The 18,545-nt window shown below is 41.8% G+C and overlaps 1 protein-coding gene across 7 annotated transcripts in view; it reads right to left on the bottom strand.

Moving 5' to 3' along the window:
- ATP11A (ATPase phospholipid transporting 11A) overlaps positions 1 to 18,545 on the bottom strand; it is a 254,699-nt gene that overhangs the window by 116,929 nt on the left and 119,225 nt on the right. The gene's annotated exons all lie outside the window — the stretch shown is intronic.

Below are 18,545 nucleotides of genomic sequence, written 5' to 3'. Positions count from 1 at the left end.
ACTAAACATTCGCATCCTTTGTTTCCCAGAAATAGAAGTGTACCAAAGTGTACTGTCACCACTCAAGTATTTAGTCATTCAGTTGATTATTTGCCAACAAGTAATAACCGGTATACTTGACCATATCTTAACCCAGACATTATTTGTCATACAATCGAAGCGGAAATACCTAGGAACATTATGTACATATGAAATATAAATTTAAGAGGATAAAGTAACAATTCCGCTTTAAATCTAAGTCTAGTGTTGTTAACATTGCAGTGACAACTTGAACTGTACACAACTGCCACAAACTAATGTTTGGCCTCTTGCTAATAAATGCCATTTGTTAATCCCCATTTACAGCCATTGATAATTTTCAACAAAAATAATATTAGGATATTGTTCAATTGCATCACGGCAACAGACTACAATTTGAGTCAGGACTTCCAAGAATCTTCTTCCCAACACTAATTTAATTGGCTCATTTCCTATCCCACAGCACTATATAGAAAGCTTGAGGTCAAATTATTTGCAGTCTGATGTATAAAATATGACATCACTGACATCTCTTCTATGTGATTATGTAATCTGAACATCCTACTAATACATCTAAGGTTTAACCTGCTGTGTATAGTGAATAGTAAGGTTTACTGCACTGAAAGCTCCAATTCGATAGTCATTAAACAGAATACAACCATTTAAACGACTGGCATGATGCAGTACAAGACTTGAAGATAACGTATACAAGTCAATGAAGGTGATTTTCAACCAAACATTCGCTGGTGGTGAATCAAATCATTTTTATTAAAATAACTGCACCAGGAAGATTCACCTGCCGCAAACGTTTGGTGAATGTGTCACTTCAAAATAAAAGTATAGCACTGGAAAAGCCTGCACAGTACTAACTGGGAATTCCCCATCCACCCCAACCCTAAAGCAATTCCCAGACCCCCCCCCCCCACACCCAGGCAATCCGGGTGGGTGTAGCTTAATCTTTAGGGCAATGGTTAATTTGAAATGGATTTTCAGCAGAAGCTTAATTTAAATCAGTAAGAAAAAGAAAACACAATGACAGTTTACAGCAACGCTGTCAGTTAACGACATGAGTCTCACCTGCAGTTTACAAACTACGCTGAGGCAGCAGCTAAGTGTCCCAGTGCCATTTTAAAGGGTTTTGGGAATCTATACAAACAAATGGCCACTGCCCCTATCTATAACTGGCCTTTGCAGCAAGGAGCACATGGAAGAGCAAAACATGTCAAACAAAACCAAACCGACCAGCCTGCAAGCCTTATTATCTTGTCTAAAGCCTCATACACACGATCGGATTGTTGGCCAAAAAAAAGTGGACTTTTGCCAACAATTACGAGCGTACTGACGTACCACATGGTTTTTCAGCTCTTTAGTGCCACCCTTTGGGCTCCTTCTACTAACACGAAATTAGCAGAAGTTTGGCGAGTGTTTCACGCTTTTCTTTTCGCGCTTTTCAGTTTGCGCTTTTCATTTTGTGCTTTTCATTTTGTGCTTTTCGTGTTCGTTTCTGAACGGCCGTTTGTCAACCAGACATGTTGCAGAATCGGAGGAGATAACGTGTTATTTATTATTGGCCTTGGAGTTATTGCTTTGACATTATTTTTTTTGGTTGAATAATGATTTGATTTGTTATATTTTCTATATTTTTGGATGCATAGAATGCACTTTTTGGTTAAGTTCTATTAGCAGATAGCATGTCTAATTTTATTTGTTTTCTTTTTTTAATGCACAATAAAAAAGTTTATTGTTTGGGAGTAGGAAGTTACATTTAAAAAAATACAATATAAAATTAACAAGGGACACCAACATAGTTGTATCTTTGATCTTAAAAGCTAGGGGATAATGGTGTGGTAACTTGCCCAAATAAAAAAAAAAAAAAAAAAAAGCATAATAATTTTATTCTTGATATCACTAGAAAAAAAAAAGCCCTTGATTAGCCCTGAAAATTAGTTTGCAATAACTCCATCAGTATCACCAGCAAAGCAACTTCATTATTATCCCATTGAAGAAGAAGAGAATGTGCGTTGCATTTCGAGATTTCATAATTTGTCACATCACGAATGTTAATTCTGCATTACGAACACTAGTTTACAAGACCGACCACTTCTGGCTTGTCCTTGCTTCCAAGCATGCGTGTTTCTACTTTGGACTTTTGTCCGACAGACTTGTGTACACATGCTCGGAAAATCCGACAACACACATTTGTCCGCGGAAAATTTATAAACCTGCCATCCAACATTTGTCTACGGAAAGTTGGCCAACAATTGTCCTATGGAGCATACACACGGTCGGATTTTCCGCCAACAGCCTGTCATCACACATTTCCCCTCGGAAAATCCGATCGTGTGTTCGAGGCTTAACAGTATGCGTTAAAAAAAACAGAGGTTTAGTTTGCACACATTTGCAAAAACATGCGTAAGCTGCAGAGCAACTCCATGGCACCCCAGTAATATCTACAGTCCTAACTTTAAATTTATATGCAAATATACACTGCGCTGAGAAAGCAGCTAATTGTCCCAGTGCTATCTTAAAGGGTTTTTGAAAACTATAGCATATCTTAACTGTTTGACTTCAGATCCACTTCGATAAATGACCTTTGATAATCTGTAGTTAAAGGAATAGTTGTACATGCACTAGTCTGTAAAAACAAGACCCTGCCTAACCATTGATAACAAAAAAATTGCTGCGATAAATCACTATAATTAAATCTGTGCTTGAAACAATATAGTGATCCTCTGGGAGAGTCACTGATGTATTTTTATTTGTCTTGGTAAAATGATGTAGTTTGCTCATTTCAAACATCACACATTGGGGAAAATACATAAAGCAGTGAAGGTGACCTTCACCAAATATTTGCTGGTGGTGAGTCAATCACTGCAGTGAATGTTTGGTGAGAGTTAGATTCCATACACAGCCACTACCGAATTGCCCTGTAATCTATTTTTCATCAACCTGTTTCTTACTGCGTTTTTCTGTTTCCTTGTAATGCCCCCCATAAGCTCAATATCTCCTTTTCTCCCCGTTTGTTTGGAATAAGCAGTGCATTTTAGTTGCAGTCATATACACTGCTCTATGCATTGCACACTACATATCCCATAGTCGCTAGTCCATTTCGGGAGTGAGCAAGAGAGGGTGGCTGCGTTCCAACATACAGTGGGGCCATGGAGAACAAATGTAGCCACCCTCTAACAGGAAGTCAGATCACGGCAATCAAATAGGAGTTTGAGGACAGCAATTGAAGATACTTTTTGCATTAAAGTAGTTATAAAGCCTGAAGGTATTCTCTGCATTAAGGTAAAAACCCTTCAGTATGCAGCTTTCCTTCCAGCCCCCTATTATACTTACCTGAGCCTGATCTCGATCAGTGATGTTTGCAAGAGCAGCAGCTCTTTTGGCTCTCTCCCTCCTTATAGGCTCAGACATAATGGTTCCCGCTGCTGTCAATCACAGCCAGTGAGGAGGGAGTGGGGGGGCAGGGCCCAGCCATGCTCTATGCATCTATGGACACACAGAGGTAGCTCGAGAGTGGGCCTGCACAGGTGCCCCCATAACAAATGGCTTGCCTTTGGTGGGCACTTGGCGGGGGGGGGTGCCAGGAGAAGAGGAACAGATAAATATAACATGTTTGTTGTTATTTTTATTTTTTTTTTGACCGTTTACAATCACTTTAAGAATGCATATTTGAAAATATTTTTTTTTTTTAGAAGCCAGAATTTAATGCTATTTTAACTGCTTTATAAATATGCCTCGTCATCATTGTCAGCAGCTAAGAAGCAGGTACACAATGTAAAGGCATACAAATAGTCTCCCCCTGCCAGACTGAGGATGGGATTATTCAGTAAACAGCAGAAAAGGAGCAGGAAACGGTTTTGTGTACAGAAAACCAACACAAGTTGCCTTTAATTTTTGTTTCTAGGCCATTCCAAGATTTGCTGTTCAGCTGCCAGCAAGCCTAGTAGTTTTAACATTGACTTTCTAATTTCTTTGCCTTAGCTCAAATACAAGAGTTAACTTCTTGAATAGCAAAGGACCAAGCACTGCTCTTACATATACTTCAAATTCAATGTGTTCAAATTAAATACATATAAACAATTCATAAATTCTCTATACAGAAAATTCATAAAATCTTTCTACAAAAAAGCGATTAGTGCAAAATAAATGTCTCTACGAACAAACTTAATTAATAAAGTCCATTGTGCAGAAATATTATAGGTACAGATTCCACTCAGTTGTGCTCCCCGCCTGCACTCCCCACTCACCTACTCTCAGAGTCAAGATAGCATGTCTTTTGCGTCTCTTGTCTCCTCCAGTGATTAAATCAGTTGCAATGTAGTATGTCATGAAAAATCATAAGGGAGATCTCCATAGTGCAATACGGCTTCTGATTTTATTTAAAAAAATTAACAAAACTGATACACTCACAATAGTAGCCTAAATCCTAAGCATGAAATCTAAAATCAAATTGCTGCGTCGGCATGCAATTCAGATGCCGGAAATACGTCACTGTTTGTCCCTGTTTGTCCCTGCTTGGCACGTTTCGTCCCTCCCACTGAGTGTCTTCAGAAGCTGTTCCCAGAGACATTTATTTTGCACTAGTCACTTTTTTGTAGAAAGATTTTATGAATGTTCCATATAGAGAATTTATAATGTATTTATTTTGAACACATTGTATTTGGAGTATACAAATCCTTTGCCATTCAATCACTTAGGTTACATGACCCCTTCACCAATGCAGCGGCTCTGAAGCTTGTTATTTATTATTTTCACAATTTAATAACTACTTATATAGGTTGATTGGCACTATTAAGCATGTACCAATATTGTGGGTGTAGCATCTTAACTAAGAGTTAACTTCTGACACATCACTTTACCCTTCAGTGCTATAGGGATTGGAGGGGCAGCTGTACCTGAAAAGGTATGTATGCAGTGATTTGTAAGATGTTCCCACACATTAGATAGTAATCCTCTGGGGCACCAGCAAATACTGCCAGTCAAATCACCGGAAATGATCCAGTTCCTATTGTTCAGCGCCTGATAAACCTGCATTGGGCAGTGAGCAGTGTCTGCATTCAACCTATGCAAATCTTCTTCATAGATCTGAATTTCTGTGAAATTTGAAGGCAGTCTCTGTTGCCAATGTGACCAGTTTCTACCAGCTCTACCTGATGTTCCCTGCCTAGAGTTTGATCAAAGTAACAGGTTCAAGTGACAGCTTAATGAAGGGTGTGAAAGGGCATGAAAGGCCAGATTACATGCCCAGAGGTGAATGGTTGGCAGTGATTGCTCACTGTCACAACCGCAGGGACACATGGTAGTACCTCCTGCAGGAAACCAGGAGATTCAGGGAAGAAGCAGCAACCTTATACTCTTTGATGTGCAAGATGACCAGTTAGATTCTCATTGCAATTGCTGTTCTTTATTATCGATGTATTAACTTCTATTGTTCAAGGTTGTGTAACAGTTTGCAATTCCTATGACTCACTAATTCTGTAAAAACCAACAAGGATACTATATTTTACATGATTTCACCTGATAAATGAAACATTTCCTGGGGCTATCTCATCTGATGCTTGAGCAGGGTGTCTGTGAAAGCTGTGATACTCTTATCCCATTTTGAATAGTTCTTTTGTAATCTGCATCATTTTTAAGAGACTGTTATTCATCTTCTAGGTATGAGCTGAAGCTGACAGAGCAGAGATGGCAATGCATATAATGGATAATGGAGCAATTTCTGACAAGTGTACTAAAGCAGATTAATGTAGAAAGCTATTGTGAATCAGTGACAGCAACCACACATACATTTATTTATAAACAGCTTAAATAGGCTATAATTCATAACAAACAATCAGACATTTCTTTTAAGTATACTAAACGCACCAGATCAATCACAACTGATCATCTGAGTTACCGCATATTTTTTTTTTCTTCTTTACATTCACAGCCAAAAGGAAGAGTGTAATGCATGACAGCGGAGTGAATTAGGTTGTAGCCCCCCCCATGGATGTTATGTCTGGCCCGCTGAGCTCCTCTCCCCCATCACTTAGGGCCAGGACGGGGTGGGAATTGTGGGGGTAGCCTGAGTCAATTCCTAAATTGAAAAGTAAAGTCCGAATGGTAGAAGTGACAGCAGCAGTAAGGAGAGAGCCGGGAGGAGGTGCAGGCTGTGCTCTCCCAAATACAGCAGATGACACAGGAACGCTCTCTGATTGGACTGTGCATGGTTTCATTACCTGCCCCCTACCCACAATTCTTGCAGCCGGGAGGTGAGCAGCCCTTGTAGGAAACAGGGGCAGGTAATAAACTGTGTACAGTCTGGTCTAAGGACTCATTCGCTTGTGCATCAAATACCCTGTGCTTCTGCAGCATTTATTCAGAATTTTTGACCCCTTAACGCTGGCACCTCCCAGCCCTTTAAGGGATTTCTGATGCCAGGAGGCAAGGAGGGGATTATAATCATGTGTCCGCCATAATTGGTTGTAACAGCGGTCACATGATCGTAAAGCTCCCGATTACAATTAGCGCTGGTAACTGTGTCGGGAGCGTGACGGGTGCACACTCTCAGGACATGTTTGTTTACTATTTTGGTACACAAATATGCAACCTCTAGGCCTCAAGGCCCAACCGCCGAGAGCCCACATATTTACGTACTGTCAGCGCTAAAAGGTTAAAGCCTCATAACTGCCTTTCAATGCCTGCCATGAATATTAAAATTACACCATACAATGCTTCACACAGCATATTGCTTTTGTGGGGCTTCAACGCTTATCAGCCGCCTTCATTGATTTCAATGGAAATGCTCTTTAACCGCAACTTAACAGCACCTAGAGCATTTATGGTGTGTTAGTGAAGTATTTATAAAGTGTTAAAAAAAGTGAAAAAAAACTTTCTGTGCTATCCCTGTGTATAAACCACCTATTACTCAACTCTATATACCTATAGGAGGCAGCTAACCACCATTAAAAAATGCAATTAATCTATATAGTCAAAAAAATGTGCAGCGCTCTCTCTTATAGTGCATAAATAAATAACTGAAAACAATGTAAAAATCATCTATATATAATATATAAATTTAGATGAGTCCATCTTTTCTTTTAAATATATATACGGTCCATAAATAAATGATTCAATGTCCGTGAAAATAAGTGTGCAGTCCCATACACCAGAAACTCTTCAGTAATTGCCTCTGATCACCACAGTGCCCTTCACTCCACCTATGGGTCTTCTCACCTGCTTAAATAAACCTCACCAATTAAAAGGAGGTCTATATGCGCTTTGCAGGGTTATAAGTGGCACCGCTCCCACTGGCTGTACACTCCAAATCCGTGGCTCTCAGCAGCTCTCAGTTGTTGTAATATGTTCACCGATTTATGTGGGACATTGTTGTGTGTATGTACACATGCAGTCAATATTGACCAGGCCAGAATTCAATTGACTGGTTGATTTGTCCAACTGAATTTTAACATATCAAGGGGACTCTTTAATGTGTTAATCTCATGCAAGTCTACCTAGGTGTGTGAGGTGAGGTATGGTCTGGAAACCTAATTGAACATTTCAAAGGGTACATTGTTTAAAGGACCATAGTAGAAGTATTTATTGATGGTAATTAGACTTGACGAGGTAACAATAAGATCAAAGAGTATTTTGGGTTGACCTAGCAGAAACTCCCTCCTAGTGGACTAGTATTTGATGGAGGACATTCAAGCTGGCATTGAGTGTTTTTTGTAAGTGAGGCTTGTATGTGTATGAGTGGGGCTTGTCTGTGCATGGCTGGGAACGCACAGGCCTAGGAGATGGGTTTCTGAATTATATTTCCTCTGTCGGATTTCTTTGTCATCTGTGGACTTTGGACTTTGTTCTGTGTTGGAAGTCAATAAAGTGCATCTCTCTGGAAGAATTGGGTTGCTGCGGAAGAGTACTTACCTCATCATTATAATTTGAGCGTGGGGGCTCGATACATTATAATAATACTTACTTATTAATTATATAATAACCCAATATAATATTAATGTACACGATCACTACACTGGTGCCGTGACCCGTTCTTTGAACTTATATTCGATCACTACATTTGGTGCCGTGAAGTGACCAGAAGAGCATTTTCGGACTTAGTAACAGAAGTCGGTGGTGACAACAATCCTGTGAGGTGGACAGAAGTCTGATGAAGAACCAAGAGCTGTGCTGTGACTCTAATGTCTGGAATGTCTGGTTGTGACATAAGAGAGTCTGATCTACAAATTTAAACAAGTTGGGAACCCCAGGATTATTCTCTGGAGACTGGAAACAACAACAACAAAAAAAAAAAGGACTGTGTCGTGTACCAGAAGACCTGAAGTGGAAGCCAAAGGAGTAACTAATGCGGTGAGTAAAATATTTTTTTTTTAATTATTAGTAATATAGTCAAAATGCTTACTCAGTGTGAAGCTAGTGTCAGTTCTGATAAAGTTAACAGATGGGTATTAAAATGTATTAAGCGCCATGGCGGTCCTTATGAAATTCCAGAAAAATGTAAGCAGACGTGGACGATGATGAAGGAATTTTTAGAGAAAAATGTTTTTGATAGCAAAATTTCAGAAAGTAAAAGAAAAGGTTGTATTATACAGGGCTTGTTATCTTGCTGTCTAACAATGGAAAGTTCTTTGAATTATAAGGTTGAGGAAATTACCCAGTTACAGAAGGCAGTTGATAATAGCAACAATGTTTGTGAGAGGTTACAAAACCAATCAGACACCGAGACAGTAAATTTAAAATTGCATGCGGTTACGATTGGAGAAGCTTTACTTGAGAAATCTAAACATTGTGATGAATTATCAGAGGAAAATGAGAGATTAAAATTAAGAATTATGGAATTAGAGAAGAGATCTCAGGAATGCAGATATGCATCAAATCTTGGATTCAGCAATCTGCAGCAAACAGAAACTCATATTAAATCTGATAATTCATTACCAGCTGCCCCCACTGTGACTACCACAGTTTATAACAATAATAATAATACAGGTGAAGTTCAGCTTGTAATGAAGCCATTGAAACCAAAATTATTAGACGCAATTCTTAAAGAAATAGGAATGGTTCCATACCATGATTTAAACAGATTTTTAAAATGGTTTTGTGACGTGCAGCAGGTCAGAGATATGTACAATCTCAACCCATCTGACTTAGAAAGAGTTTTGCAACATTCTGTAGGAAGTGGTCTTTGGATGAGAATTAAACAAATCTGTATTCAGCCTCTGAGGACAAGGGACATATTACTGGAATTATTATGTGTTTTGTATGGAGTACGTTCTGATGTTACTATTCATGGGAAGATCCAACAAATGCAAAATGAATCTCCCTATGAATTGTCACACAGGATAGCAACTATTATGGAATTATTGGTCGGTAATAATCTTGCATTTGAGCGTGGGGGCTCGATACATATGAGTATGTTTCTAGATGCATTGCATGAAGATATCAAACAAAATATCTTATTAGTTACCCCAAATCCTCATGATTTAAAAGACATATTGTTGAGAGCAGACCATTTATGGAGAAAGTCAAATGAGCAGGCTGTCAAAGTTGATTTAGCCACATTGTTTAGGACAAATACTGAGCATAAAGATCAGAAGATAATATCCTATGATAACACCCAGAGAGGACACTCCGGGTCAAACATAGGTGATATTAATATGAAAAACAGAGCTGACCAAAATAATAATAAGAAAAGGTCCAAGACTTGGATACCGTTTTCTCATTTAAAACAGAAATATGACCAGCTGAAAATTGAGTATGACAAGATGAGAGGGGAACGTGATACATTATTACAGCAGTTGAAGGGGGTACAGGGTGTCATGAATGTACAAGATGTACATTCTCCAGATCTGTTTTTGAATGCAGATGACACTTCTCTAGCAGTGGGGGTGAATTAGCTCCAAACTGTAAACGTGTAAATAGTGTTTTGTTTTAACTTCAAACAATGTTTAAGGACCTCGCTAATGAGTTTTGTTGGAGAGTTTTTTTGTCTTTCAGATATTGACATTTAAATGACGGTGAATAGCAGAAGCACAGTCTGAAATTGCTGGCTAGTGTGGGAGAATTATGGGAGAAATGCTGAATAGACAATATATCACTATACATGGAATTATAAAGCATTCATGGACTCTCTCGAAATTCATCAAGCAATGGACCTTTTTTTTTTTTCTTTTTTCTTCAACACCCTAATTTTTTTTAATTTTTCTCCCTTTTCCTGATATATTTTGCTTTTCGTTTTTTTATTTTCTTTATGTTTTATTTCTTGAACTTTACCTTAAAACCAAAGAGAAGCATTTTAACCTAAAATAATTTTCATAACATCTGTACATATTACATAATGCGTATTGATCAATATATTTGACAACTAAGGTGAGATGCTGCACAATGGCTTGGCATAGAATACATTTTAGTATGTTGGGTGGTTTTCCTAAATTTATAAGAGGGGTGAGTGAAATTCATCACTCTAGTCATGATTTGAACTTTGTTGATTCAGTTGTTTATAATATGCTAAAGGCTATGACATATATGGATGAAAAAGACCTTTCTACCTTTCATGGTGAAGATACTGGCAAGAATTTCCACTGCCGCTTTGTCTGGACAGAAGATCTGATAAACACTGTTTGTGAAGCTGACTCTATCTGAACCATCGTGTGGGGGTATATCTATATGTTGGTATACCATTCAAGTATAATTGTGGACTGAATGATCCAAGTAACTGCTTTATTGAAGACAATGAGGGGTCGGCCTACAGCAAATTACAAAAAAAGCAAATTGTGGCTGGCAATCAACAAATTCTGATACTTGACAGGTACACATCCCAGTCATCATTGTTCAAATAGGAAATGGAAAGAAGCAGATGTGAATTGTAAAATGCTTGCAAGATGGACTCATGAATGTCAAGTGCAAGAAAATAGTTTAAAGCACAGTTTTTACTGCCATATCCAAACCTTTTGACCTTGAAAGTGAGTGCTGGTACATTGATAGTTCTTCTTACTATAAAGATGAAAGTAGAGTGTTTGCGTAAAAGCATCTTTAAAAATGGAAAGCTTGAGCCTGGAGATGAAAAAATCCTGGACTTATGTGGATTGGAGTTCCCAGAGCATACCAAGTTTACTTTCAGTGAGATGGTGAGAGATGTGATGAAGTCAGACCGAAGAATGGACTGTGACATCAGCTCGTCTTTGCGCAATATTCAAGATCTTGATGTGATATAATAAGGCCTAACAGCTATATGGGCCACTGACGTTTACCAAATCCTTTTCCAGTCATGGTCTAAAAGTTATATTATCTAATAACTGTTTCATGGGGATATTTTAGAGGCTGGCGAAGAGGGATGTAACCAGTTTCAACTTCATATTTTATATGAGCCATTGTAAAGCATCCAGTACCTTAAATCGTAATGATATTTTTTGTTGTTTGATTTATGGGTCAGTTCTAGTAGTTAGAACCGACCCAAGTGGGGGTATATGTTGTAATATGTTCACCGATTTATGTGGGACATTGTTGTGTGTATGTACACATGCAGTCAATATTGACCAGGCCAGAATTCAATTGACTGGTTGATTTGTCCAACTGAATTTTAACATATCAAGGGGACTCTTTAATGTGTTAATCTCATGCAAGTCTACCTAGGTGTGTGAGGTGAGGTATGGTCTGGAAACCTAATTGAACATTTCAAAGGGTACATTGTTTAAAGGACCATAGTAGAAGTATTTATTGATGGTAATTAGACTTGACGAGGTAACAATAAGATCAAAGAGTATTTTGGGTTGACCTAGCAGAAACTCCCTCCTAGTGGACTAGTATTTGATGGAGGACATTCAAGCTGGCATTGAGTGTTTTTTGTAAGTGAGGCTTGTATGTGTATGAGTGGGGCTTGTCTGTGCATGGCTGGGAACGCACAGGCCTAGGAGATGGGTTTCTGAATTATATTTCCTCTGTCGGATTTCTTTGTCATCTGTGGACTTTGGACTTTGTTCTGTGTTGGAAGTCAATAAAGTGCATCTCTCTGGAAGAATTGGGTTGCTGCGGAAGAGTACTTACCTCATCATTATAATAACCACTAATTAATTATCTATACACCCAATATAATATACATTAATATACCCGATCACTACATCAGTGTGGTGTCAATCATATAGGAGGCAAGAGGAAAAAAAACATAGTGCAAATCGCTAATAAAACTTATTTATTTCCGGAAGCCACAATGGGCCCGGACCTACGCGCCACTGTGACTGGTATCTTAAATCAGGTCCTGGGCAAACCTCCTACTTCAGAGCTAGAGCTGGACAGGGTCCACAGAGTGCAGGGCCCGAGGGGGTCCCCCCTTTCCTCTCAAGGCCGTGCTCCTCTGGACCTGCCACGAGACGTGCTCTGTAGGGTACATTTCTTCACCATTAAAGAGGAGATCCTACGTCTGGTCTGGTCAAAGGGCCCCATTGACTTTGACGGAGCCACTATTCGAATCTAACCTGACGTCTCCAGGCAAACACAGGCCCTACGGGGCCTTATGAGACCTCTGTTGTAAGTGGTCCGTGAGGCAGAGGCCACTTACCACTGGGGCTTCCTAATCGTGCGGAAGCTGGGATCAGAGTTGGGATCAGAGTTCTACCTTCGCTCCCCGGACCAAATACCGGACCTGTTCAGCTTCCTTGATACTCCTTTCATCAGTGTCCCTAACTGGTTTGACTTTCTACTCACCCAGGATACTCTCGGCCCACCTCTGCCAAGACCACAATGGCTGCGAAGACCCCGGCCTCGTGCCTCTAGTCATGAGGCACCAAGATCCAACCCAACCTCATCCAAAGCTTGACATTTTCTTCCATAAGTATGGTTGGTAAGACTGTGCAGCCTATGACCCTGTGTCGGTTTCCAGAATCATTAGGTAGCTTGCTATGTCCCCGGGAACTGGGAATTTACAGCCCCTGATTGACTCTTTGGCTCCATGGGTTTGTCTGCTTGTAGGTTTTTACTGTGCAAAATAGTTAAACCAAATTGTACACACGCTGCGCTTATCAAAATAAAAAATAAAAAATTTCCACTAAAATATTAATAAAGTGATATTGTGCTTAACATATACAAAATCTATTAATACTATACGTTAATGTGCAATAAATTTCAATGAATGAATAAATAGGTAAAAGTGCTCCAACAAGCCTGGCCTGTGTATTGCAAATATTCCACAAAGCTTGTGCAATGTTCAAACATTAATAGATAATTCAACACAAACATCCATGCGATTTAGTGTTGCATCCAAGCATATTAGTACTGCATCTATGCAATATGGTGTTAGTGCAATGTTCGAACAATAAAAAGTAAAAAAAATACAAAAAACCGCATCCATGCGATTTGGTGCTACATCCATGTGATTCTATGCAATTCAGTGCTGTGTTGCTGTGCAATGATTAAATTAACAGTCCAATTTAGTGTTGCATCCATGCATTTCAGTGCTGCATCTATGCAATATGGTGTTAGTGCAATGTTCAAACAATAAAAAGTTAAAAAATACAAAAAACGCATCCATGCGATTTGGTGTTGCATCCATGTGATTCTATGCAATTCAGTGCTGTGTTGCTGTGCAATGATCAAATTAACAGTCCACAGATCTTCCACAATCCATTCATGTGTTATGGTGAACACAAACTAAAGTGCTGTGCGCTCATACAAGTGCTCCCCCCCAGGTGATACAAGGGGAATTTCGTATCTTCATCAGGGGGTGATTTCAAATCACCCCTGATGAAGATACGAAATACCCCTTGTATCGAACACGCGTAGGGGGAGGGGACAGGACAGAACGTTATACATACAACCTGTTCGGACAAATTAGCACGCCACCCCATACCGGCCGCTGTTGCCCGTTCGTCTCTGCTGTTTTAGTGTGGCGCCCCTAAGCGCCTTGTTACTGTGAGTACCCATTGCGGGATTTGTTTATGATTTTAATAAATTTAGTACATACTGCACCATGAAGTCCTTTTTATGTTGATATATTGAGGTACAAACGGGACTCCTGTGAGGAACAGAGGCACCAGTGCAAATCTATCCAGGACCCTGCATATAACATCGAACCCAGAGAGGTTCTAAGGTGCATTCTGACCAAGCTTAATTGCAAGGTTGCACGCCCTAAGGTGAGGGGCTATCACCTGGGGGGGAGCACTTGTATGTGCGCACAGCACTTTGGTTTGTGTTCACCATAACACATGAATGGATTGTGGAAGATCTGTGGAATGTTAATTTGATCATTGCACAGCAACACAGCACTGAATTGCATAGAATCACATCAACACCAAATCGCATGGATGCTTTTTTTTGTATTTTTTAACTTTTTATTGTTTGAACATTGCACTAACACCATATTGCATAGATGCAGTACTGATATGCTTGGATGCAACACTAAATCACATGGATGTTTGTGTTGAATTATCTATTAATGTTTGAAAATTGCACAAGCTTTGTGGAATATTTGCAATACACAGGCTTATTGGAGCACTTTTACCTATTTATTCATTCATTGAAATTTATTGCACATTATTGTATAGTATAGTATTAATAGGTTTTGTATATGTTAAAGTGGGGTTCCACCCAAAAAACAAAAATACCTGGAAAAATTCTAAAAAAAACAAAAACAAAAAAACATTTGGATATTTTTTTTTTTTCACTTACCTCTAAATGCCTGTTGCTAGGTGGTCCCTCGTAGTCTGCCTGTTCCTTGGCCTGGGCTGGTGACATCACTTCCCCCTCGGCACAGGAAGGGCACCGCTCTGCTCCCTCCTGTCAATCATCTGGGACCCATTACAGGTCCCAGGTGATTGAGCGGCCAATCACGGCGCGCGGCGCCGCTCGCGCATGCGCAGTGGGTGCCAGGCTGTGAAGCCACAGCCCGGCGCCCACAGTTGAAATGCCGGCGCCGACGAGCGGGGGGGGGGGGACGAGCGGGGCTTCGAACCCCCGCATCGCTGGACCCAGGGACAGGTAAGTGTCCAATTAAAAGTCAGCAGCTGCAGTATTTGTAGCTGCTGACATTTAATTTTTTTTTTTTTGACGGCTCCCCTGGGTGGAACTCCGCTTTAAGCACAATATCACTTTATTAATATTTTAGTGGAAATTTTTTTTTTTTTTAATTTTGATAAGCGCCGCGTGTACAATTTGGTTTAACTATTTTGCATGGTTATGAGACATGCGTAACGTTAGCAGCTGATCATTTGCAAAGATATACCATTTTGGAGACCAAATTTGGTCAATTACCTGGAGGCTCATGGGACTACAAATTAGCATTCTGAGGTTTTTACTGTGCCCTAGTTAGTTAGCCATACAGTGCTCTGTTCAGGACTTTGGGCATAGGGCCCGGGTAACCAGGGATCAGTTTTAGTGGAGCCCGGCAGCCAGGCTCTATTTCACATGTTATACTGTGTTATACTTTGTTTTGCTCTGCATTTGGTGTTGGTTGGCTCTCCCCTGCCCGCAATCCCTCCGGGGGGGGGGATGGGGAGACTCATCCACTAGCAGGGGAGGCTCTATGGACAGGCCACATGACCCGTTATCTCTACCCCACCTAAGCCAGACTTGGCTGTTGGTCAGCTAGCCCCACGTGGCAGTGCCTAGAGGGGACATGCATTCCGCCTGCCCGCTGCCCTCCTACCCCTCCCTCCCTCCCGCTGGGCCCTTTCAGTTTAGGTCCTTAATCCGTTTGCTGGGGGACGGGACCTGTCCGGTAACTGAGTTCTCTGTGTATAGAGGGTGGCCTTGCCGATTGCCCAGCATCTTTTTACATGATCTAGAAGTGTTCCCATTTTGGGCCCCCTGTCTTGTGTCCCGGGGCTTGGTGCTAGGGCGGTACACGCATCTACCTTTCCAATATGTCACCTTCCTGACTATTTTACTGTCTTGGGAGCCGCCTCTCTGGTGCACCAACACAGCATAGTCTACGCTACTGGTCCCTTATTAAAAATCCTGCTGTCCTCGTTCTCGGTTAAATCGTAATTATTTTTTATTTAATTATGTTAGCTTGCCCATTTATCTCATCACTCCATGTTTCCCGTTGTTCTCATCCTGTGCATCTCCAAATGTGTTGGTTTTATCTACACGCGACTGCCCATTCGGGGCTACTCCCATTGCTTCTACCACCTCCAAAACGGGAGGACTCCTACTTTGGCACTTTCTGTGCTAAGTTGGGGTCCCTAGTTCACCCACTCTAAGACAGATTACTCCTCATCCCTTTCCTCCTTCCCCCACTCTTTCCTCCCTGTTCCTCCTTCCCACGCTCACCTTTTCCCTCCGCCTCTAGCTCCACTCCCTGCCTCTCGCCTAGGGGCGTCACCTCAGCTGGGGTTACTGTCCACACTCCATAGTGCCCATGTTCTGGCCAGGTGTTGCCATGGGTCTCCTCAAGGTCACATCCCTCAATGTGCATGGCCTAAACACACCAGGAAAACTCTCTCAGCTTCTAGCTGGTCTGCGAAGGGTAAGATCCAAGCCACTTTTCTACAGGAAACGCACTTCTTCGGTGATCTAATCCCTAAACTGACTAAATGGGGCCATCCCCATGGTATACCACAGTGTTTCTCCTATCTCCTAGTCCAAGGGGCTTAGCCTACTCTTCGCCAAATCGGTTCCCTGGATCTTTGAGGCGTAGCGGCCAGATGAGATGGACCACTTCCTTTTCCTGAAAGGGTGGATGTTTGTCAATGTCTACTTTCCAAATGTGGACCACCTGCAATTTTTGCGGAAGCTTCTTCCAGAAATCTTGGAATTTGCAGAGGGGCTCCTCATTTGCCATAAATTTTGCCATTGACCCTCTACTGGATGCTTTGCGGGGCTCTTCCCATCTCCCCTATTCTCACCTGAAGGCGGATCTACATACTATGCATCTAGTTGACCCCTGGAGGTTGTTGCACCCTCAAGACCGTGACTATTCTTTCTTCTCCCCGGTCCACCAAACTTACTCGCGGCTGGACTACCTTTTGATCCCACACAAGGATCTAGCCAGAGTAGTGTCTACTGGCATTGACGTCATCTCCCTTTCAGACCATGCTCCGGTTCGCCTGACTCTTCAACTTCTTCAACTATGTCCTATACCTCAGACTCTGCCATCCTGGAGATTGAATGAGTCCTTGCTTCAAATCGGACGAAATCTGTTCTGAACTCCTAACCATTTTGCGAGATTACTTTGACATCAACGTAGCATTGGTCGCAAATCCTTTGGTAGTCTGGGAGGTTCACAAGACAGTGGTCCGGGGTGCATTGATTAGAAAAGGAACTGTTTTAAAAGTGAGAGAACCCATCACACGGAGGAACTTTTGGCCCAGTTGCGCAGCTTGGAGTGCTCCCATAAGACCAGCCTTGCTTGTACCCAGGGCTTTTTTTCTCAGAAAATAGGTACTGAAACTCACCCTTCAGGGCCAATGCCCCGCCCCAACCACACCCACAACCCCTCCTCCAGCCTCGCCTTCCCTTATAGGTGAAAATTGCCAAATAGTGGGCTCGAGGCTCAGAACTAGGTATAGCAGAAGGCATAAGGTTCAGAAAAGTGAAACACACAGAGTACAGCACTCAGGAGTATGTATTGTGCAGTTGAGGAGTGCATATCATACAGGGTGCAGCAAAGTTCCCTTGTCCCCTCCAAGCAAAAATCCCCCACCCCTCAAAGTAACCATCAATTACTCGTCTCTGCACACCTCTTTGCTTTTCTCTGCGCCCCATTCCCAGCTCAACTCTGCGTCCAGCATTAACAGCTCACCTACACACCTCGCCATCCACAACCCACCTCTTCTACTCCCATCCACAGTTCAACTCTGCACTTTTTTTACAGTTCACCTTAGCACCCCCGTCCACAACTCACCGTTGTACCGCATTAACATCTCACCTCTGCACCCCTCCCCCACAGTTTACACCCCCAGTCCACAACTCACCTCAGCACCCCCATCTACAGCTTATCCTCACAGCTTTCACCTCTGCACAATCAGCACACCCCCTTCCCTGCTATCACCCCTACACAAATCCCCCCTTTCCCAGCTCTCCCATTTGCACAAATCCTGCCCCCCCAAAGCTCTCACCTTTTCACAGATCCCCCCCTCCCCCCAGCTCTTTCACCTTTTCACAGACCCCCCCCCCAGCTCTTTCACCTTTTTCACAGATCCCCCCCCTCCCCCCCAGCTCTTTCACCTTTTCACAGATCCCCCCCAGCTCTTTCACCTTTTCACAGATCCCCCCTCCCCCCAGCTCTTTCACCTCTTCACAGATCCCCCCCAGCTCTTTCACCTCTTCACAGATCCCCCCTCCCCCAGCTCTTTCACCTCTTCACAGATCCCCCCCCCAGCTCTTTCACCTCTTCACAGATCCCCCCTCCCCCAGCTCTTTCACCTTTTCACAGATCCCCCCCCCAGCTCTCTCACCTTTTCACAGATTCCCCCCTTCCCCCAGCTCTTTTACAGATCCTCCCTCCCCCCAGCTCTTTCACAGATCCCCCTCCCCCAGCTCTTTCACAGATCCCCCCTCCCCCCAGCTCTTTCACAGATCCCCCCCTCCCGCAG

Source organism: Aquarana catesbeiana, linkage group LG02, assembly GCF_042186555.1.
Source record: "Aquarana catesbeiana isolate 2022-GZ linkage group LG02, ASM4218655v1, whole genome shotgun sequence".
Taxonomy (NCBI): Eukaryota; Metazoa; Chordata; class Amphibia; order Anura; family Ranidae; genus Aquarana; species Aquarana catesbeiana.
This window is presented reverse-complemented; position numbering and strand designations above follow the sequence as displayed.